Below are 25,058 nucleotides of genomic sequence, written 5' to 3' on the forward strand. Positions count from 1 at the left end.
ATACTGTAAAAATAAAATACTGTAAAATAAAACTGTACAAAATAATAATAATAAGAAGAGTTTGGATTTGATATCCTGCCTTTCACTCCCTTTAAGGAGTCTCAAAGCGGCTAACATTCTCCTTTCCCTTCCTCCCCCACAACAAACACTCTGTGAGGTGAGTGGGCCTGAGAGACTTCAGAGAAGTATGACTAGCCCAAGGTCACCCAGCATCTGCATGTGAGGAGCGGAGACGCGAACCTGGTTCCCCAGATTAGGAGTCTACCGCTCTTAACCACTACACCACACTGGCTTTCAATAATGACTAAAAATAATCCCAAGAATGACTGGCTTGAACATTTGTGCAAAAAAACCCAACCAACAACCCCAGAAGCTTTTCTCTTGGGAATTATAGGTGTAGGACTACCCAAACAGTATAGAAATTTATGTATGTATGCAACTACAGCTGCAAGAATGTTACTTGTCCAAAAATGGAAAGAAGAAGAAGTCCCGATGAGAGATGAGTGGATACAAAAACTTATGGATTTTGCAAAAATTGCAAAACTTACCAGAAGAATGAGAAATCAAGATAACAAACTTTTTATAAAAGAATGGAAATGGTTTATTGAATTTCTACAAACAAATTGTAAACAGATAAAGACAGTGGCAGGATTGCTGTAATGACCTGCAGTTTCAAAAGAATATAGAATCAAAACAGATGAATAAAAGAATAAGTTAATTTAGAATATGCAGGATATGATAAAATAAATTTAAGGAACAGCAGAAAGAGGAGGAGGAAGTCGAGGTTTGAAATGTTAGAAATGTTGTTAAACTAGTGAAATGTATATAAATGAAAACTATTAAAAAAATTATAAAAAAATGAAAAGAAATGACTGGCTTGTCTAAAAAAAAAGGGAATTAAACAACTAGGTAGGTCTGGTAGCATAAAAAGGACTTCAAGAGTTATCTGCCGGTTAACAGGGTAGTTGCACTGTCTGTCTTTTTATTATATACCACTTTGAGATTTTTGAATGTTAAGTAGTCAATTTTAATAAATATTACCGAGTGTAAACGAACTATGCAAAAAGACTCTATGAACTGAAAGCGGAGATGCTACTTTTTTTGTTTATTTATTTGTATCACAAAAAATCTTTCACTACCACTTGGTGTACTAATACTGATCAAGTTACAAGAATCACGTATAATTTCTAGAGTTGGATTGCATGAAGTTTCTATTTATATTTGCTATCCAAGAAGGAGAGCAGGAATTGAAAAAGGATAATTATTGTGTAAAAATGTAGACAGGAATTTGCCTTATACTAGTTGAGACCAATTGGTCCCTTTTCTTGCTCAGCTTTGTCTGGCAACAGCTCTGCAGGAATTCATTCAGCAAATCTTTCCCAGCCCTACCTGGGATCGCTCAGGGATTGATCTGCTGTGAAAAAAGCATTCCTTTGTGCGACAGTCTTGTGGAGCTGTTTCACAGCAGCAGAACAAAGTTTCTCTCATGCCTAGACCTCTGCTCTAGCATGTTGTATTTTTTAATTGATGTAACCTTCCCTGGAATCTCATAGCAAAGGGCAGGTGAGGAATCTAATAAATGATTACGGTTATGGTAATTTTGCAACAGCGTATTCAAATTGAAGTCTAACGAAAATGGCAGTTCTGTGATGATATGAGCAACCCACGAAATGATGAAAGCTGCTAGCTCAAAGATTGCTTAGTAAAGACTTGACGATCAATTGCCATAGGTGCAGGGTGTCCTTATGACAAGGTACTAGACTTAAGGATGAGTTTCATCCTCTTGCATTTCTCTGCACCATGGTTGGATAGCTTGCAATGAAAGCACATTTTTTTTACTCACCGATATTGTATTACTACTTCAAATAAACTTAAGTGATTATATAGAGGTTGAAAAACTTGGGTCCGTGTTGGCTGAAGGAGATGTAAGTGGTGATATGACAGCTTTCTACAAATATTTGAAGGGCTGTCAGACAGATGACGGAACAATTTTGTTGTTGTTGCTCAGAAAAGACTCGAGCCAATGGTGTCGAATGACAAGAAAGAGGTGTTCGGATAACTTCCTGATAGAATGAGCTGTTCGATAGTGGAACCAGCTGCTTAGAAGGGTGATGGTGTTTAATTAAAGGTTGTATGGTGACCAATTAGGGACTGTAACAGTGACTTTCCTGTTCTTCAGGGCTTTAGACTAGAACAGCTTTGAGGTCGCCTTCTGATTCTATGATTCCATAGCGTTGAACTTCTGGGGCAAATAGTTCAGCCAGGAGTTTCTACTTTTGCCTCTCTGCAAGCTCGCTCTTATTTCCCTCCTGTTGTTTTTTTTTTTAAACCTATCCATAGTAAAGGTTTTCTGTGTCTAAGAAGCACAAATTTGTTTTAAAACCAAGTGCACTGTTAAACAGAGGATGCATAAGGGTTCTTTTCAGAGGGAGTAAAAAGACGGGAAATTCCCTCAAGCCAGCTGTCTTTACTGAAAGGGCTTTCAGCATGCTGGCTGTAGTTTTGCATGTCTGCCACAGTTAACACTCAGCACCTATGGGGCTTGCTGGTCCAAGATCAACACACTGCAGCCGTACCATATGCCCCAAAGGTTGCGAATTCGATACCTCGTGAAGCAACTGGTGAAAGGGCCCCATGCTGAACAAAAAAGGCTACTATGATCTGAAAGTATATGGCCTTTCCCTGGCCTTCCATAGACAACACAATATACTTTAATGATAGCTTTGCATTTGAGCACCATCTCCCAGGAAGCACAAGAGCCTTTGCACTGAATGGAAGATGCTCAGAAACATAGTGGTGTTACAACAACAAAGTCCTCTCACAAAGCTCTCCCTCTCCCCCATCCCTAACAAACCTCCAAAGAAAAACATCCTGGTGGATTGTGCTGTTGATCTTCACAAAAGCATGCCCATGATAAAATAACTAGCCTGAAGCAGTTTGTTGAATGATGGACTCTGCGGCGAATGTTGCTTGGATGAACTGTGAATGTACGGTTTGACTTTGGAGTCCCTTGTGCACTGAGACCAAGTAATCCCGCTTAATTGTCAACACATAGCAGATGCAAATGTCAGCACATGTTGTAGGGCAAGCTCTTTGCCCAAGTCCTCCAACAGAAACCAGGAGAGTAGTACCCTTTGTTTCATTCTGTTGCTCCCAAATTGTCTTACCTTCTACATGTTTGCTTTTTCTTTTGTTAGTCCTTTTAAGATGTTCTACATGGGAGTTAAGTAAACGTGCAAGGGAGGACTGTGGGGACAAGGAGGCTAGCTCCACCTTTGCTGTCCTCTCTGATTTGCTGGTTTTAGAACCCTGGGAAATCAGGGTGTCTCGTCTACTTTGAGTTTAAGAGATTACTAATTTATCACACACCTGTCTTATTTATTTAAGGAATTCATATCCCACCTTTCACAATTTGTCTCAAAGTGGCTTACTGAACGGAAAATATGCAAAATATAAAAACTAGATTAAAACATAAGAAATTAAAAACATCAGAACAATGTTCATAGTGCAAAGGCCTCCTGAAATCTCAGAATTGTACAGTTAAAAGGGACCACAAGGGTCATCTAGTCCAACCCCCTGCAATGCAGGAATCTTTTGCTCAATGTGGGGCTTGAAACCACAATCCACTGAGCTATCGCAGGTCCATAATTTTTGGAACCTGAAATTTAGCAGGGATAGTTCCTGTATGATTCAAAATATGAGAGAGATGCATAGAGCTGAGCCCACCAGTACATTGAAGGCATGGCTCCTCATTGACACAGAGTCTTGTTTCTGGTCCATATGGGACCATTAATCATGTTTTCCCAAATGATCTCATTGGGACACAGGGGGTAAGGCGGTGCTTATGGTATTCTGGGCCTAAGTTGTTCCTTACACTCATACCATGGGAAAGGTTATTAATATTCCCACTTTTGTTGGAATTTACTTGAGTCACCTTGTCAATCCACAGGTGACTAGAGAATGGGATGCTCCAAAGTCTGATATTCTATTATTTCCTGAGGCAAGTAAGCTAATCTGTACATAGAAGCAAATTTATGCTGGTATATCAGGAACTATGGCAATAAATTGCATGCACATCTGAAAAAGGAAGTAATCTATTAGTTCCAGTAGGAACTAATGGCTGGATAAGGATGGTCATGAGAATGTGCGTTGAAATGCACATCCAATTGAAAGCAATGCAGCATGGGAAGTCAGTTTTTGCACACAGGTGGGCATCTGATTTATATGTACAGTTCCTGATGTGTATGCATAAATCTGCCTTGGATCAGGAACAGTGTATACAAGATAGCACTAGCAGTAAAGATATATTTATGATTGCCAGAGAACTTGCTGTTGCATGGCGAGTTCCCACCTCCCACCAGAAAAAATAAAGACACAAGACACCATATGTTAAGGTTAATGGGCGAAAATTGGCCACAACTTTATTGATTGCAGGAAATGAGCATTGGCATTGGTCCTAACAACTATCTGGCTTCAGGCTGTAAGCCTGAGAGGCCGGGAAGGGTTAACACCAGCAGGGGGAGCCCTGCTGATGCACATCAACTAGGCACTCTCCTGGGGTCACCGCTCAGGGGCGTGCCTTGGGCCCTGGCTTCGGATGGGCCACACCCCTGGAGTCCTTTACCGGACTACCCTTCGCAACCGGGGGAGGTGATGGCGCTCCCCCCATCCATCTACATAACAATACCCCTACCAATGCCTCACCGCCAAACCGTGGGAGTTGTGACGATTTGCTACAAGGTAGGCGAAAAAACCAAATGGCTGGTGCCAATTTGCTAAGTGGAAAAATTCCTACCGGGCCCCTTAACGGCAACCAACCAAAGTCCATAGCAAGGTCAGAAGGGGAACCTTAAAGGGAGGGTGGGTGGGAAATTCCCCAGCTGGGCGGCGGCGGCAAAGAGGGAGCTCCTCTGCCGCGCTTGCCTTAAGAGCGGCAAGCCACACCCCTTGAGCCAGCCGATAGGCTGGCCAGTGGATGACGCGGCAGAGGATTCCCCCTGTACGCGCGGGGCTGAGAGCCAGCCTCCGCGCAGGAGTTGGGGGCGGGAAGCCCGCAACCCCACCTCTTCCCTGGGGTTGGAAGTGGCTTTGTGTGCTTGAAATATGTATACAGTATGTATAGCTTTCTGTTCTATACAGCACTGAACACAATTGTTTCTGCTGAGTGAATATTCACCTAAGGCGAATATATATACTATTAAATGGTAGACCATCCCTACAAATCCCCACACCAGGCCAGCAGAGAACCACCTGCAGTTTTAGAGCTCCTGTGGGGTTGCATCCTGGATATTTTCCTTCTAATGCATGTACGATATGCACTCCGAATCAAAGACAACATTGCAATTCCTAAAGGTTTTCTGAGAACCTGCACTGGGGCCAGGGGACCATGTTATTTGTAGGATGATGTACAGACGTGTTGTATAGGATCCCAAGTGGCAGGAAATGTGTGCTCAGGCCAAGCAAAACGAAGACACACATTTGTTTTAGTTTATGAGCAAACTGAGGAAGATTTTTCTGGAGAGAATGAGAGAATTATCTGAAGACTTCAGCACATATAGCAGCTGCAGTGCTCACATCAGGTTCATATGGTTGTTTTATCATCCTCTTGTTTTTAAAAAGTCCCAGAAAAAAGGATTGTCGTTTGCTGTCTTTATTATTTACATTTCAATCCATGTTCAAAATTATAATGTCTAAAGCTTCTATAGTCTGCTCATGAATGGTTTTTGATCCAGCAGAGGCATCTATGCATGTAATAGAAAGGTGTGTGATTTTTCTCTGATTCAACCTTCCCCCTGCCCTCCACACATGGAAAAAATATACCAAAAGAGCAGATAGAAATGGTAGTCAGTTAGAATTGAAACTACTAAACAACAGCAGGCAAACAATCTGCCCATCAAGTCAAAAGCATTTCACAACAAGGAAATCTTGTGTTGGGATTGGACCTTCTTTGAGTAAAAATGAGCAGGTGAATGCTGGGTTCTTCTTCCTACAGAGAGTCAACATTTTTCTGTTTTTTAAAAAAATAATAATAATGCAGAAATGTAATATATATCTACTTTATAAGGAGGGGTGGCCTATTTCACACCCTATTGTATTTTTAAGACAATTGAAATGTCAAATAGAACTACATGGCACATTATTTTTTTCCTGTCAAAGTTATTATTTTTAAAACAACATTATGATAGAAATACAGAACATTAGTAAGTGGGCTATTAGTTACGTAGATGTGTTTTCCATAACTGACATAAATTACTTAATAAAAAATTATTACCATCTCTCTTAGCTGTAACAGCAAAGAGCTTTCTTTTCTTAATGCATTATGCAATAGTTGGGTCATGTTTGAGATTAATCCTTTCAGCATGCTTATTTCCTAAACTGGATCTTAATATATTAAGCACTGAAATTATGAATTAATTACATCTGCTCCTGATTTATAATTTGGTCCTGAGTAAATTTTGAATCTAAACATTACATGGCATGAATCTAAAGAGATGTTGTACTCATAAGTAAATGCTTAAAGACCGATTTCCTGGCAATACAATGTTCACCATCCAAGATCTGTTACTCCAGAGTTACAGACATATATGTTTAGATGTGCTAATTCCCTGCTCCCTATTTCATGTCAACTAATACTTAGATCAGTCTGCATCAGTTGCCTTTGTTTAGGCAACCCCACCATGGTTCATAATCTTAGAACAGTGACATATATTGCTTTAAGCTTTTCATGGCCCACACATCTTAACTGTGTGCTCATGAAGACCTGATAGCATCGCTCATCCTGAGTCTCAGGAATTCATGAGGCTAACAGCAAGTCCAATGATTTGGGGTGCTCACAAGTGCACCTTTCATTAACCACTCCAACCAGCATTGCGCCTTCCTGTTGCTGTACCCAAACCAGCCAAATGACCTTGACCTGGCTGTAGTGTTACTCCAAAATACTGATGATGATGAGTAAAAAAGAGAATCTACCCTTACACGCAGAGTCAACCAAGGAGTGATGATTCCCAAATTCCTACTTCACTTCTACAGTTATTGGTTAATCCTGCACTGCTGTCAGCAAGGGGGCATGGTGATTTTGCCTTGGCTGCCCCCAAAACACATGGAAAAAGGTGTGGCAGTGATAAACAGGCACCCCCCCCCCCAATTGGCTATGGAAGGTCTGGAGACATCATGCTACCCTAGTGATGGATGGCTCCATCCATTTTGGCTTCTCTTAGTTTCTCATTGTTCATTGAGTTCTCCACATTTTCACTTCAGTTTTGGGGTTTGGGTTGGGTTTTTTTAAAAGTCCTCATGAAAATTCACCAGTGAATCCCTCCTAATATGCACATATTCCTATGCAATTTCCCCTAATGCACATCTTTTTGCAAAGCAATTTTCCCTAATAGCATGACTGTCAATGCTATTTTCATTAATATATGCATTTATATGTACAGTTTACACCAGTGTATACATTTTTTTCCACATTAACATGGAACTGCAGTACAAAATTGAAAGTAGTGCGGTTTTTGAGGGGTGGTTGCATATTCTTTTGGAAAATATGAGTTTGGCAGATTTGCCTTTAAATATGAACTGAATTGAATACCCCCTATATCTATGCTGTGCTCACCCCCTGATGTCTTCTAGGGGTTGGAGGCAAGATTCCTGTTCAGCAAGAGGGGGAGCAAGACTTTATTGGACTGTCTGGTCAGATATGCTTTCAAAAGTAATTTACAGGGTGAGCCAGTTTTAGTTAATAGCTTGGGGCGGGGGGAGCCACTCTATAAATAATGGCCATATCAAAGTGAGAAGGCTATTTCTTCTTCTTCTTCTTTAAAAATGGTTTGCTATTTATACTGCCAAGTTAACAGGAAGAGCTCACTGTGGTCACTCTCCTTCTTTCTAACGACAAATAAAAGTCAAAGCAAATCATACATGGTGCTAAACTTGGAAATTTATTTCACAAATATGGCAGCGTAAAACCCAACAAGCATTAACAGATGGGTGATAAAAGTGTGCAACTGTAAAAAAAAAAACCCCATCCGAAATGGTGTTGAACAGAAAAATAGCACCACAGATCAGTTTTTGTTTGGTTTTGCTGACACAAATTCCAGCGCGTGTCCTGAAAGCTCATAAAATAACTTCACGATGACAACGTGTTTCTTTCCCCTTCCTTGTGCTATTCAGATTCCAACACCGTACTGGGAAGGAGCACTTGGATGTAAAAAGTTTACTTCAAGATTGCTGAACTAGTTCAAGAGATACATGGCTTTAATTTTCTTTTAAACGTACTGTCTCCCTTGATATATACTATCTTGGGAAGTTATTGATTTTTCTTCTTCTAAGAGTCCGATTTCCAGAAAGGACTCATTCTGCTAGAGTGAAGCCACTCTGCAACAGGTACGCTTGCTTCAGTTTTCTCCCAGGTGATACTACCTTTCCATATACCACATTTTGTATGCTTCAGATAGGAACATAACCTTGTACAACACACTTAAGTGCAAACAAATGAGTAAAATGTGTGTGTTGAGAAAAATGTCTTTCAGGGAGCAAGGATTTGTACAACCTCTTCCTTTCTCAGTCTGCCATTTTGACGGACATTCGTTAACTTTGAAAGGCTACACACAGGGAAGGTAATTGATTTGTAAATATCTGTTGAAGACTGAGATAAGCATGTCTATTGTGTGCTGTGTAAAAAAAAACAACACATTTTAAAAATAAACGTTTGCATCAGTGGAACACAGACTTGTGCAAAATGAACTAATTTCAGTGGAATGGAAAACACTAGATGAAAGAGTGGGTGGATATTGTAAAGGATTGAGGCATGTTCATACATTCATATTTATTGCTAGCCAATTTGCAGGGCTAGGGTTGGGCATATAACGCCTGGTATTCTGGAATTCTGACCCTGTGGGAAATTAGGATAACAGACAGCAGGAACTATTTGAATTCGCTGTGAAGGTCTGAGCTGTCCACCATTTTAGAGGCTGCATTTTAGAGATTGTGGTGGCAAGTCTCCTGTCAAAAAAGGCAGGGAAAAGGAGCAAAACAGAAGACCCTTAGCACATATGAAAGCTGGAAAATGCAAAACACCTTCCACACTATGAAAGGATCTCATAACTTTTCTGTATCTTTCACAAATGTGATTTTTGTTGCAATAGAAAAAAAGAGATTTGATGACTGACATATTCCGGAATAGCAATGGAATGATAACCAAGTCATGTAGAAGCATGCAGGAAAATCTAGAGATAACAACAGCTATAATGTTATAACAGATACATCTGGAAGGGCTCTATCTTTCAAATTCTTAAAATATAAACATTGATGCAGAAAACAGTTGCAAAAGCAACATTCATACCTTCCTTCTAATGTAACTGTCATGAAACTGATACAATTAAACAGGGCAGTTCTTTCCAGTAAGCTTCTATCTCCATGCAACAATGCGTAGAGAAGGGAATTTGCTTAGAGACTGAGGCGAATGTTCAGAGTTGATTTGATTATATAGTGGACCAGAGAGCCTTCCATGAAATTGCCTGGTGCCAGTGTGGGAAGGATTAATAAATTTGTGGGCTGCACAGAGTCATGGTTAATGATAATAAAACCCCCTATTTGTGTTAATCAGTTTTCACTTAATGGATCGGAAAGTTAAACAGTTTGTTCTCCGGACAAATTCTTAGGGAGAGAAATGAACCAAGTCATAGGTGTGCATTAGAGGCAAGAGAAAAGTGGCCAGAGCATCCCCACCTGATTCGAGTGGGAATATAAACTGAGAAGCAGCTTCTGGCTTTTCCTTCTATCAATTTCGAATGGTTTGTGATCTCATTTCATTTTACTTTATATTTATTTAAATATGCCTATACCACTTGGTATTTACAAAAGCAGCTCAGACATAAAACACAGCAATATCCAATGAAACCAATACTCAGTTAAAGTCCTCTTCAATAAAATAAAGCCAATAATTAACAATAAGTAAATAAAATCAGTACAATGACCAAGGATATCAGCGACCACTTTTAATAACATCAAAGGTCAGAGAAAGCAGGTAAGTGTTTGGTTGGTGGTGAAAACGCCATACAGTCTGTACTCACCTGAGCTCAGTAAGGAGAACATTCTGTACCACTTTCTTGCCAATGAAAGCAGGGGAATGGCCAACTGGGGACTGAAGATATTATAGCTGATGAGATTATAGAGGCCTTCCCTGTCAGGTAAAGCCAAGCAGTTCTGCCGTCAGGAATTGACAGAGCAGTGATGGCATGTCCAAGATGGTGTTGTGCTGCTGCATCAAGAATCTCAGGTGAAGCATATAAAAAGAAATAAAAATAACTATAATTTTTTTAAAGTATTTCTCTTAAGGGGAAGAAAAACATTTGTTGTGCAGAAGAATCATAGACTCGTAGTAATGTAAGGGATCCCAACTGTCGTCTAGTCCAACCCCCGGAGAATGTGAATTGTAAAGTTGGTGTAGTGGTTAAGAGCGGTAGACTCGTAATTTGGTGAACCGGGTTCGTGTCTCCGCTCCTCCACATGCAGCTGCTGGGTGACCTTGGGCTAGTCACACTTCTTTGAAGTCTCTCAGCCCCACTCACCTCACAGAGTGTTTGTTGTGGGGGAGGAAGGGAAAGGAGAATGTTAGCCACTTTGAGACTCCTTAGGGTAGTGATAAAGCGGGATATCAAATCCAAACTCCTCTTCCTCCTCCTCCTCCTCCTCCTCCTCCTCCTCCTCCTCCTCCTCCTCTTCCTCCTCCTCCTCCTCTTCTTCTTCTTTCGAGGGAGCTCTTTATCCACCCACCCACCTGCCATCTATGTCCACCTCTCTCTCATTCACAACCCCTCAAAGAATCCTCAGCATATGTTCTCAACCTTTGATGCTTTACCAAGGCCTACACTGACCCTTCCCCTTGCTTTCTGCCCAAGACTTTGCTTCCTTTTCAGTGCTAAAACTAATACCATCTGCTCTGAGAACACTTTCTTTCTATCTCCCAATTGTGACTCTGCACTTTCGTATACGCATTTCACTTTTTGAATGAACTGCAATCCCACACCCATTTGGAAGCACCCTTAAAATTCAGAAGAAATTATTTCATGAAAATCTTCCTGACTGCAGAGAGGAAGCACCTTCTTCAGAATAGGCACTTTTCACTTTTGCCTTCCTCATTTTTGCTACATAAAATCCCATAGGCTGCTGGCAAGAAGCATTTCCAGAAATGGCATCTTAAATTGGGTTGGATTATCTTATGGCTTTTCCTGTTTACGATCCGTTTTGACTCCATCTGACATGATATTAATTGCGGCAGCCTTTGCAGGAGCTGCAGTACATTTGAGGCCTTCATGCATGGCCTAATTTATATGGCCTCTTATTCATTCCCTGCTCTTGCATTGTGTAGCAAAGGTCCCACAGATAATTGAAGTCAACCACTTTATGAGCATGTTGTTCAAGGCTTAGGCACATTTCCTTTATTAAACTCTCATAGCTCTGCAGAGGGCAAACAGCACAATGAGAACATCTTTTCGAGCTCGTTTTATGAGGCCGTTTATTCTGTACTGAAGTAGAAGGACAGACCAACCACTTTGAGGATCTCTTATAATGGTGACTCCACACTTTGCACAGCAAATGTGCAGTAGTGTAGCGTGGGGGGTGCAGGGGGGGCCGGCCGCACCGGGCGCAACATCTGGGGGGGCGGCGCGCTCGCCGCCTCCGGAGTTCCCGAAGAGCCTCGGGCGCAGGCTGTAGCAGAGCCCCATGTCTCGCGGAACTGACGAGCTGTGCGCGCATCCGGGCTGAAGGCGTCCGGCAGGCAGCGGCTCTCAGCGCTCGCCGCGGTCCCCGCGCGTCAGGGCCGCGGAGGGCGCGCCAGGCAGCCCCTCCTCACAGCCCCGCCACCGCCGCCGCTGCTGCAGCTGCTGGGCCATGTTGCATTTTCCTCGCCTCTCTGCCCTCCTCCTCCTCCGGGCAAGCAGCGTCGTTTGGGTGGCAGTGCCAGCGGCAACTCGCCTCAGATCACCTGACACGGACCCGCCGCCGTGGCTACCTTACCATAAATACCCCAGCCCAGGCAGCAGCAAGAAGAAGCTGGCAGCGGCGGCAGTTTAGGGGTTAGGGGGCGCAAATTACTTGCCTTGCCCCGGGTTAGGGGGGGCAAATTACTTGCCTTGCCCCGGGTGCTGACAACCCACGCTACGCCGCTGCAAATGTGTATTTGCGTGGTACACTTATGTCTCCCACAGTGTGTGGAAGACATATGGATAGGCATGTGTGTCCTTAAACAAGCTCATAGGCCTGGGAAGCCAGAACTTCTAGGCACGCATCCGCGATGTGTGTAACGCCACATATTTACACACACATTTTATTTCTACCTTTAAGTATTTGAGGCAGAAAACACGGTGTTTCCCATTACTGCATTGTTGCCCTGGCCTTTGGTCCTGCTCTGAAATGGTATGTATTATTTTCCAGCAGCAGCAACAACAAATTTTATTATGCAGTCCCAGACAGGGCATTATTTTTCTTTGTTTGCCACAATGCATTTGGAAATACAAGTCCATGAGACCCTATTCTATGTGATCATTTTACTACTGGAAAATCGTCATCTGAACTTCTAGAAAGGCCTGCTGACATAGTCCTGGGAGCAATTAGACAACGAGGAAGTAATATATGGGAAAGAAGGAATATAAAGCAGCACCCACATTGCTGGGATTGTAAGCCCCCTCAGAATGGATGTGCAATTGCACTGCTTTATGGACACTCACTATCTTAAATCAGGTTTCCATACCAGATTTTTTAAATGTAGTCAAGATCATACGGGGAAGAGAACTTGCCCCTTTTCCGTATGATGTTGACCACATTTTTAAAAATCTGGTATGGAAACCTGTCTTGACTTCCCAGGTGCAGCTTGTCTATACATGTAATACACTGGGCTCCTGCTAATCTGCAGCTAAGGACCAGTACAAAAATTCACTTCAGAGCTTAGAAGAGATAATGCGGTGTTACAGAAATGGCTCAAAAGTCACTCAAGCACAGTAATCTTATAATACGTCTAGTAGGAAAAAGAGGAAATAATGATTAATTGCTGTCTACACTACTCTGGATTAAATTTTCTTTTATATAACATCTTGGGTCTTACAGCATGTTTGAATTGTATTTTTTAAAACATTGGAAGCTGTTTTTTAATTGATTTATAACTGTTTACATTCCACAAATTGAGTTTTTAATGAAAGAATGACAGAGAGAAAGAGAGATAGATAGATAGATAAATAAATAAATAAATAAATGACTACAGTGTCACCTAAAGTTCTAATGCAAAATCTTATAGAATCTGAATTGAGTCCAAATCAAAATGTTCAGGGCCACTTTGCAATTTAACAGAGAGAGTAGAAGAAAAGAAACACAATCACAGTTTGTTTTCTGTGTGTGTGTGTGTGTGTGTGTGTGGAATCCAAACCTGTATGCTTTTCTAAAACCTCTGTATAGTTTTCCTACTGTGACATTATGTTTTCCGGCAAGGTAAGGATATTCTGAATGCACTTGGAAAGCTTAAAATGAATGTATTCGCCATAAAGTATGCATATACTGAAGCTGGAAGTGTTGGAAATAAAAATGTGTCCCCTTTCATCTAAGGAAATGTCAGTGTCAAGGAGCCTAACCTAGAGGTATTCCCAATGTGAGTTTTACCCATCCTGCAGGAAATTATAAAACTGTATCTGTATTAAAGACTGGAAACTCTTTTTTTTATGCACAAGTCATGAATTATGATGAGAGGTAGAACAGCCCTATAGCACCAGCATGATTTAATGAGCATCTTCACTCTTATATTTCTCCCTACAGCTACCCTGCTCTGTATGCCAAGGTTTAAGGAGGGACAATGAACAGAGCAAGGAATTCTTGGTAGTTGCACCAAATTGTGGCACACTCATTCCAAAGATGCTCACCTGCCCATGTTCTGTTTGAGGATGGAGTCTTCCTTGTTTTCTAAAAGGTTTCCCAGTTTGCATTTTGATTAGCTTTTAAACATTAGTTCTGGCTTTTATTTGATAATGATTTTTTATAGTCAACTTTCTGGTGGCTGTTTTTAAATGTAACTTTATTTGATCTTCAGTTTATCTTTTGTGGGATTGAATTGTGTCTTAATGTTATTGCACAGCGCCTTCAGCACATGGCGGGAAGTGAACTGTTTAAGAACGAAACAATAAAAAGTTCATTTTGGCTTCATAATGTAGACGCACTGCATGGGACATGAATTATATTGTGTTGTCCCACAGAGCTGGCATGTTTCCAGCTCTTGTTTGACGGAAAGAAATCACCAGTTCCAAAAACATTTTCTGTTGTAAATACAGTTGTATAAGAAGATTAAGAGGTCCAGTGTTCAAATGCACTAGCAACATGTCTTAATAACCTTTTCATTGTACAGACCAACGCAACAGATGAAAATTACTACTAGAGATTAACAAGGAATTAGTTGCCCATGCCCAACCTTCATTGTTGTTCACTAGTTTTAAATCTGACCCCAGCACGTGGTATAGAGCATAAAAGAAAATTACTGCCACATTTAGCAAAGTCAAAACTAATTCTATTTTTTTCCCTACCTAAAATGTTAATATTATTATTATTTGTTGAATTTGTATCCCACCCTTCCTCCAGAAGGAGCCTAGGGCGGCAAGCACACTCACAGTTCAAGAAGAAACTAAAACCAAAGACAAGAAACTAAAACTAAAGACAAGAATCTAAAACCAAAGACCCTCCATTTTCCAGGAACAGTCCTGGATTTACACAAGCCATCATTGTTTCTGATTTGATTCTGGAATGTCCTGCTGTTCCTTAGGTAAAGGTAAAGGGACCCCTGACCATTAGGTCCAGTCGTGACCGACTCTGGGGTTGCGGTGCTCATCTCGCTTTATTGGCCGAGGGAGCCGGCGTACAGCTTCCGGGTCATGTGGCCAGCATGACTAAGCCACTTCTGGCGAACCAGAGCAGCGCACGGAAACGCCGTTTACCTTCCCGCCAGAGCGGTACCTATTTATCTACTTGCACTTTGACGTGCTTTTGAACTGCTAGGTTGGCAGGAGCAGGGACTGAGCAACAGGAGCTCACCCCGTCGCGGGGATTCGAACCGCTGACCTTCTGATCGGCAAGTCCTAGGCTCTGTTCCTTAGGACGTCCCTATTTTCATCAGAGAAATTTTGGAGAGTATGGAGTTATGCAACCCCCGAGCCAAGTAGCTAAGTAACTATTCAACCTTTGGAAGACCTCTGAAGGCAGCCCTGCATAGGGAAGTTTTTTTTAATGGTGAGTGTTTCATTACATTTTTATATATGTTGGAAGCCACCAAGAGTGGCTCAGGTAACCCAGTCAGATGGGTGGGGTATAAAAAATAAAATTATAAAAATTATTATTATGGAATAGGATGTCTCTATTTTCATTGGAGAAATGTTGGAGGGTATGCAAAAGTAGTTTGTTTGCTGCAACATGCAAAGATTTATGTGAGGAAAGAGTATTGCCAGTGCAGATACAGGTGGGTGGATGTCTGGCCAAACATATATAGAAGGTTCCCCATGGGATTCCATATTGTGAAAAAGAGCCTTACACTTCTGTCACCTGCACACTGAACATGAACTGTCTGCAAAGGAACCCCAAAGCACAAGCACCTCCTCCGGTGTGTCCTGGTGGCATGCAGCCCCTACACAGGAACTGTTGCTCACAGGATGTGGTTGCTTGGAAGACAACTGTCTTTAGTCAGCAGATGGTAGTGAAAGGAGACATGATATTGGGAGCAGAGCTAGAAGCAGAGACCTCCCCTTTCCAATTTCAACGCAGAAATGCCCTACACACAAGTAATGTGTGGAAAGGGATGATGCAGCCACCTAAGGGCCCAACTAGGCAACAGGTGAAATGTGTGATTGCTTTTAACCTGTCTCGATTTTGTCTTATTAGGGTCAGGGTGGGAACCATTTTGTGTTGGGTGATGGGTACAACTTGTTACTTTGTTCTGCAGCCTCACCACAACTTTAATACCATTTTTCTTCCCTGTTTTGCTTAAAATTTCTGCTAATGTGGAGTTCTGGAGAACTCATAATAGCTTTCTCACGTTGTTGTTGTTGTTGTTGTTGTTGTTGTTGTTCTCCTCCTCCTCCTCCTTCTCCTCCTCCTCCTCCTCCTCCTCCTTCTTCTTCTAGGATGGCCCTGAAAACACACCTCTCAAGTGCCAAAAGCAAGGGTAAAGAGGTGCCTCTTCAGCATGTGCCAAAAACTGTATAGCGAAGAAGTTTGTGGGGACGTAATTCCACAAGTCAACGTCCTCTCCCAGGACACCACCTCCCTGAACTTCTGAGGGAGGTGGAACTACAAGAGAACCTCTCTCTGCTGTTCTTAATACCAGAGGGGGTCTGTAGGGAAGAAGGTGGTCTTTCAGGTATTTGGGGCCTAAGTCATTTACCCTATTGCCCTACTACGAATTTAGGATTTTTTTCTTACGGGCCATCATGAAAAAACCTTGGATAATTGAAAGACCAAGGATACTTCCAAATGCAACCTTATCTAGCAGCTGCCATGTGAGAAACTGGCAGGCAGAAAAAAGGCTCTCTGGAAATCCCTCAACCGCATAAAAAGATCCCCATGGTGATGGCTGCTGGTCCAAATTCAAGTAGCCCTTCCATGAAGCCATCAACACTGGTGCAAAATCCACACTATAACCAGTATCCAGCATCCCTTTTAAGCATAGTGGATTGAAATTTAAAACTGTATTGCTGTTTTTTTTTTTATTCTCTAAAGTTTGTAAAAGCAGCAGCAATGTTCAAAGAGCCTGTATTGTATATGTGTTTTTATTCCCCTCCAAAGACTTCAATCTTCAACCCTCTGTGGGTTTTCTTTTAGTGTACTTGGACAGCAGTAAAGACTTTGCAGTATTACTTTTGGGTTCTCTTCTTCCTCCTTTTATGGCTATCTTTTCCTAGCAAATTGCTGTAGCCTATAATTTAATGAGGTCTGCTTCCCAAGTGATAGGACATATCTATACTAGAGCTCAAAGGCCCCAGCTGAAATTGTTGTGATCCACAATAGTTGTCAACCACAGTTCAGGCTCATATGGAAAAATTATGTGTCGCATCTTCTTTTTCACTGACTTGGTCAATGAAAAATATATTTTTCTTTAGTTTTGCAACTTGAGTGTGCTTGGTGTGAATATATAGCTTCTACTTGCCAATTTAATGGGGGAAATGTTTTTTTTTTTTTAAAGTCTCTTTTCTGCCTTGTTGCTTTTAAATTTGATATCCTGACTTTTTCTGTTTCTGATCAGTCAAACCAGCAGTTAAGACCAGCAACTTAGAATATAGCTTTAACCATAAAAGTACAGCCTTACCGCACAACAAAATGGACACCAAAACATGTTTGCTTTTAGCATGTGGTCTGAATGAATGCAGATTTTAAAATGTACCTGTAAAACATTTTTTGGGCTTCACTTTGCCATGGTCAAACAGTGAGGATAAAGGTTTAAGGGTCATGGGGAGTGGCCTAACCACAAGTTTCTACATGTGTGCTATTACACATGTGTTTCCATTAGTTGATGGGCAAAAAATAGTTTTCACAGATGAAACTTCATATGACCTTTCAACATGCTCACGTACCTTAATTTTAAGTGTAGATAACACATTTAGCTATGTATCATTGTAAGTCAGCGTGTGATGAGTCATTGAAGGAAGTAGATCTATGTCAATTGACTTTGCCAACTTTGAGTTTGTTATGTTGGTAGGAATATCTACGGAAAGATAGACTGAAAAGTTGGAAGCAAGAGCAGACCAGAAAAGGTTAAGGGACCTGCGCAGCAAGATATTGTGCCCCATTGTTCTCTGAATTGCATTAATTATCAAATTCTTTTAACTATTTCATTCATAAGGTGAAATATACTCGGAGTCGAGTGTGGATTTCATGCTCTCTATTCAGCTCATAGTAGTGAGGAATGAAAGTTCCCCCAAAATATCTGCTTTATATACATTATTTATACAATGGGCCGCATGTGATTGGCTAATTCCTGGATTCTCCTGTAGGCCAATCAGGTTGCGGATTCACTTCCACCTGGAGCCGGATTGGGTGGCTCCTGCGGACCAATCATACTGCTGCATTCTGAATCCTATTGTTCTAGGACCAATCCGACTGCTGCATTTTGGATCCTATTGTTCTAGGACTAATCAGACTGATGCATTTTGGATCTTATTCAACTCAGTACATAACATAAGGCATTTTCAATTAACTATCAAATCTCTCTTGTCACTGGTTTCATAAGGGTAGAAGTGGATGAATTGCAGTTTAGGTTCCATAGGACTAAACATATTGCCTGTGGGTGGTTTTTTTTGTTTTTGTTTTAAATGTGGGATTGTTTTTCATGCCAGGTTTTGCAGTTTAAGTCTACAAATGCACACAAAAAAATGGCTTGATCAAAAATTCCACTGCAAGTAAAATTTTTTAAATAAATCCTAGCTTGGACTGGACGTATTGGATTCGTATCAAATTGCCTCATTTGGCTGAAAGGCAGAGAGATAGGAAAATCATTGCATTTGGAGGGCGGGATGGAATCGGCAAACACAGGAGACGAATCATAGTGTGACTTGGCATTTGTGTAGCTAGTACAATTGTGGCAAAAGCAGGCCTCTTCATTATTTTTATTGCACATACAGCTTTTAGCACTAAGCATGAGATCAATCCATCTGTGGACCTCATTCCCTACGTTTTAACTTTTTTTTAAACTCTTTTTTTTTAAAGGTCACTTCTTTCCCAAACACATCCCAGCATATGTTTTCAGATTACTTGAATGTATTTGTCAAAGCTTTCCTAAGCTCTCATATTCAAACTCATGTGTAAAAAGATCTGTGGCGTTGAATTCTTCTTTTCCTCTTCCCTTCGTCCATTTGAAATGCCCCCCCCCCACATTTCCCATGGTGATGGGCCATCTGGGTTGAAAATCTGATTCCAGCACTGAGGCTTACCTCATTGTCACGAGGAAAGAGGAAATAAATTTGAGAAACATCTGTTTTTCACCTTGAACAAATTTGTCAATTTGGATGCAACGATTCACAGCTGTTTCGCCTTTGCTTATGCAAACTCTCGTTCCTCCCCCTTCTGCAGCCATAGGGAAAGTAAAGGATTCTTGACAACAGTGAAGCACAAATATCCCTGAAGAAGTGATGGGTTACATCCAACTCAAAAAACTGACTGATGTGGGAATTACTCTGCACATCCTGGAAAATATGTGGTCAGAGAATTTAGAATGGGCTGTTTAATAGGCTTCTGAGAAGGGAGTCTTTTTTTGGGGGTATTTTTTTTAGAAGATTTAATAAAGATGGAAATAGTACTGCTAGCTGATGAAGGTTACCCCTATCCCAAACTCAATTCAGGAGTGGGGCTACTGTTTCCTGAACTGGCAAGAGCCTGGCAGGGCAGAAACGAGACTTTAAAATAGACTTTGACTTACACCAGCCTTTTTGATGAGGTTACCAGGTCATGTGAGTGAGGTGAAAGAGATTTGGAAAAGGTGCTCCCAGAACACTTTTGAGGGACTTATGCTGCCGTAAGGTACACTAGTTTAAGATCCACTAGCTGAGTCCTGGCTGAGCTGGGTTGAGAGGCTTACGCTAGAGTAGACTCAGCCAGGACAGCTGAAGATTCCCAAATCCTGGTGGATCTTGGGTTTGGATTGCACCATGTCTGTATGTCTATTATGTACCGCATAAGAAAATGCCTCCTTTGGTTTGTCCTGAACCTACCACACATCCATTTAGGTACATTTTAGGGCCTGTTCAGACTTACTGCTGTTAAGAGACCAGGGAGTGGTCCATTTCCAGTCCTGGCAAAGTGAGAAGTTACTCAGGAGGGAACATTGCAATGAAACCAGGACATTGGTACTTGCATTATGGCTGTTTTGTTTCAAGTGGTTTGTGTTTTTTTATAAAAAAAATGAGATGCCAAAATGAATGTGACTAATTACTTTAAAAAGTATATGAGATGAACTCAGGCAATTCCTACTCTAAACCTTGGATTCCACTCAGGAATGGAAATGCTTTTGGCTTGCTGCGCAGGCGGGAGAAATTTACGCTACTCCGTAAAGCACACGCCAGAGTAAATATGACTCCCCCCCATATGCACTGAATTATGTTCAACACTGGCAAGATGTCACATTCATTTCCCATTAATTATCTCCAGTAGCATGTTTATTCCCTGTCATGGAAAGCAGAGAGGACAGACTAGGCAGGAAGCTGGACAAGAACTTTATTGTCTCCCTCCAACGAGAATGGAAGAGTAACGGGAAACTCCTGACTCCAGATGGAACCAAGTTCATCAAGCAATGTTGGGTGGAGCAACCATGACCCCCAATTCACGCTGCTGGCTCCATCTGCTAAATTTGTGGTGGAGGGAGGGCACATTGCCCCAGCGGCTTACGTAAGGGCTCCAAGCAGGGTGTTTTCAGGGTGCAGCACAGCAGGGACAGTGATGGGTCTGTTGGGTCCAAATTATTCCCCTTTCCTGTTGAGGGGGAATGAAATGGGGTCCTCTGCTGCACTAGCTATAGAGCAGATAAAAAAAGAAAACAAAACATTTGCATTTGGGGCTATCTGAGAGTCTAGGAGAAATGTCTATCTCAACTGGGCCTTAACCAATTAATCTGAATGGATACCCTCAAACAATGAATCTAGAACAGTAAGACCACCATCTTCCAAATCAAATGGATCCAGCACTGCCAGACATTCCAAGTGTCTCTATTTTCCAGGGATACTCCTGGATTCACAGAAGCCATGCCAGTTTCTGATTTGATCCCGGAATGTCCCGCTTTTCCTTAGGATGTCACTATTTTCACTGGAAAAATGATGGAGGCTATGTGACCCCCGAGCCATTGAAGGCAGCCCTGTATAGGGAAGTTTTTTTTAATGTTCAATATTTTATTATGGTTTCATATATGTTAGAAGCCACCTAGAGTGACTGGGCAAACCAGTTAGATGTGCAGAGTATAAATAGTAAAAATAGTATTATTATTATTGACATCCCTATTTTCACCAGAGAAATGTTGGAGAGTATGGACTGCTGCTCTAAGACTCACCTGCACTGAGCTTCACTTTATTTACTGTGTTCACTGCTTCTCACAACTGCTCAGAACGTCTTATACATTATTTGTTTCCATTGCATGTAGAGGAGTGTGGACTCAACTGATGGCACCTTACTCCAAATCTCTGAACCACCTCTTCCAGTAGTTCCATGTACAGTAGATATGAAAGAGCATGGGTCACAAGATGGAGCCCTGTAGGGTAAGTCACAAAAGGGACCAGCATCACCCCCAGAGTCCGTCTGACAAGTAGGAGGGGGAACAGTAGTACTGCAGAATCCTCTACCTGCAGCCTAACCAAACGACCCAGAAGTATATTGATGGATAATACACTGTTGGTAGCTCTCTTCGCTTATCCACAGCTGTTTGATGGCCTGGGTCAAATTCTGTTGTTGATGGTTTTAGATTTTAATTGCAGCATTGAAAATGAAGCTTTGTGTATACATGCAGGAATAAATTATCAAAAGAGCATGTGTAACACACAGGTCCCAGCTTAATCAGTGGCTCCTAAAATAGGCAGCATTTATTTTGCATATTGACACCAGCACTACATGATGAAAATCAGGTATCTTGCACAGACTTTGTATGATGGTTTTTGAATGCTATCCAAGCTTCTAGAGAAAAAATCCAGTGAAAAATTCAGAAGAGCATGAGAGCTGTGGGCTGATTTAACATTCAGAAGCAAGCAGAAGATGGCAAGCTGATGTCTGGGTGAAACTCATGAATTTGATGGGGGGGGGGGGAAAACCTGTTCCAAAATTTCATTGCCATATAAACCTAAACATTAGACATAGCATGATTAGGTAGCCAAGAACAATATCTGATTGATGTTTTTGTTTTAATCTCTTTCTTTTAATATTCGTTTCTTTAAGTGTGAAAGCAATTTTTAGTCCTTCTATTGATTTTCAGTTCAAGAAGAGAAAATGCTGCATTGAGATGGATAGACATAGCATATCATGTTGTCATTTGAAAGAACTGCAATTGCAGGAGGAATTAAGTTGGCTTGGGATCTTACAGGTGTACTCCAAGGTATCATTCTACTCTTTATTAGGTATGTTAGAAATGTCAGTTTAAATTTGCTTTGGTGTTGAAATGTATGGAAACAATAAAATCCTGCTGGAAATATTATTATACATCAAGATGCAATCTCTTTTTCTATTGCATTCCTGTATAAAGGGGAAAAAAACCATCTTACCTTCAGCCAACAAAAAGGAAAACTCATTATGGTTAGAACTGTGTATTGAATGCTACAGGCTATTTAATTACAAACTAAATTTCTCTATAACCTCATGTTTTGTAAATCAGTTCCTCTGCAGCCAGCATATTGCTGTAATCAGACGAAACATGGCAGTGAAATATTTGCTTAGCTTTGATTCGTAGCCACAGAAACGGAAGTGAAATGTTAACACTTGGAAATATACATTGAGTGAAAACAGTGTCTTCTAAAGAGATGAACTAAAATTGACATTTGGCTCGATGTCACATGCTAAGTGCACAAAATCAAGAATGTGTCTTTAAGGACAAAGTTAAAAGCATTCATTTCAAAAGGCCTTGTGATGTGGTCTCCAAGGCAGGGCAAAATGGTCACATTAGGAATGGATTCAATCCAATGAAATCTGTTCTTCAATCACTTGTCCACAACATCAGCATGGACTAATAAATTTGACATCATGTGTCAAATAATGATCAAATAGAGACTCGTTGCATATCCTTATCACATGTCAGTTTTATCAGCTCAGATTTTGTTCCAGACTAATTCTGGCTCAGAATATAATATTGAGGTTTTCCAATGTAGCTATTTTGGAATCTGCAGCGGTTAAACCATTTATGACCAGTTCTAATTTTTGCCTCTATTAAAGCCCTTAAATCACCCCAATAATTACTCCAAATATTATATTGGCGTTTAGACTGCTTTCTTGTTTCTAGAAATTTGAAAAAAGCAATTTATGAGTGTATTGATGCTGGATCAGAGTTAGTACTATAGAAGTGATAAGGGGGTATGCGTGTGGAGAGAACAGTGCAAGTCTAACTATGTCTACCCAGCAGTAAAGTCTATTGAATTCAAATAAACCTACTCCCAGGTAATGGACTTAGAATTGCTTTACACAAATGTATAGTGCACTAATGGGTATGACTACTCAAACATAAGACCCATTGAGTTCACTGCGGCTTTCTTCCCCAAAAGTGTGTATAAGATAGAATCCTAAGTGATTGACTTTACATTTGATGATCACTCATATCAGCTTAGAGTGCATTATTGAGCTCAGCACTCTTTTTCTGACTGGAATGTGGATAAAATTTTAATAATAGGCTTTATTTCATTAGAATGAGAGGTATATTATGTATCCCCAACTTTCATCATGAATCAGACTTGAAACCTAAAAATAGATGCAGTGTAATTTTTTATATTATAATTGACATAGTTTCTTTGAGGGAAAAGGGCAATATTTCAATGTTTAGATTTTATTTTTTTACATCCTAATACACTGTTAGAAATGAAGGACATCTTAAAATTGGTGGCGTAGTACAGACAAAGCTAATTAGATAAGGCCTTTAATGAGTAGATAAGACGTTTACTTGTACGTATGGGCCAACTCCATCTATCATTTTTTCTGCTTTGAAAAAATGGTGTCTTGCAGGATCAAAGCAATTTGTAGATTCTTGAAAGGTCAGAGTTCCAAATAACCTTTCTGGAGAGAAAAATACATCACTGCAGGTCCATTAGGCAGTTTTACTAGCAGGATTTAACATAACCCCTCTCACACGTTATTTATTGACTTACACGCTCTGGATGGCAAACAAGAAGAGACCAAATGATAGAAACATCTTAAGACACAGGCGAGGCAATAGTATGGCATGCCAGCCATTGTGCATTTAATGGACCTGATAAGGGGTCCTATGTACATACCAGTGTCCTCCGTGTGAGGAAGTGCATTTCACTGTCAAATGGCTTGTACCAACAGGAAGTGATTCCTAATCTCTTTTTCCCAGTCCAGATCCCTTTTCTTTGCAATGGAACCTGTTTCCTGGCATAGAGGTGCCATGGTAGGAAAAGCTTCTCCAGTTGAATTTCTACCCACTGTGCAACTTTCAGTGACCCGGGAATCCAGAGAGGGAAAGGGTAGTGATTATAGTACTGTCTGTGCGGGACATAAGGGCCACAGGTTTGTTATTAAGCAACTGGAAAAGTTCATTTGGATGCAATAATTCACAAATTATATTGAGTATATTGGCAGTTAAATGAATTATTGAATGCTGCAATCCCGTTTGATGATGATGAAGAGGAAGAGTTTGGATTTGATATCCCGCCTTTCACTCCCTTTAAGGAGTCTCAAAGCGGCTAACAATCTCCTTTCCTTTCCTCCCCCACAACAAACACTCTGTGAGGTGAGTGGGGCTGAGAGACTTCAAAGAAGTGTGACTGACCCAAGGTCACCCAGCAGCTGCATGTGGAGGAGCGGGGAAGCGAACCCGGTTCCCCAGATTACAAGACTACCGCTCTTAACCACTACACCACACTGGTTCTTGATTGCATAAATGTTCAAGCATGTGTTTCCAAACACTGAAAACAACAACAACAACTCAGGGATGGCAGCCATAACAATAAATGTCCTTTCAAGGAGGATTGGAATAATATTCTGTGTAATGCACAGGAATTCAATTTACAGTGGATGGTTTTGATAAGAACGAACCCAGATCCTCACAGGAGGAGCTGCTGACCTTGAGCAAACTGGAAAAAAGAGAACAATGGGTCTTACTCCTGGGGTGAGATTTCAGTGTGTTAAATTAATGACATCCAATTATCTCATAATTACAGTGTCACTCACACCTGCCTCCACTCACGACTGCATTTCAAGGATGAAACGGAGAAATGTTACGCGGGAACACACAAGTCATTTGAAAAGAAGACATATTCAAAAGGAACTGGTAGGTGCAGAGGAAGAAGATTACTTTCTTAGTTCTCACTACTATATGTTATTTTCCTGGTAGTAGTTGCTGGCCT

At 41.1% G+C, this 25,058-nt stretch overlaps 1 protein-coding gene across 1 annotated transcript in view; it reads left to right on the top strand.

The window, feature by feature from the left end:
* The window catches only part of LOC128423342 (uncharacterized), a 106,796-nt gene extending 91,553 nt beyond the window's left edge, over positions 1-15,243 (top strand). Inside the window, exons 13-14 of the transcript XR_008332726.1 lie at positions 13,801-13,951; positions 15,126-15,243. The gene's annotated coding sequence lies outside the window, so the exon portion shown is untranslated. The remainder of the gene's footprint in view (positions 1-13,800; positions 13,952-15,125) is intronic.
* The last annotated feature ends 9,815 nt before the right edge of the window (positions 15,244-25,058 follow it).

The sequence above is a fragment of the Podarcis raffonei genome, chromosome 11 (assembly GCF_027172205.1).
Source record: "Podarcis raffonei isolate rPodRaf1 chromosome 11, rPodRaf1.pri, whole genome shotgun sequence".
Classification (NCBI taxonomy): domain Eukaryota; kingdom Metazoa; phylum Chordata; class Lepidosauria; order Squamata; family Lacertidae; genus Podarcis; species Podarcis raffonei.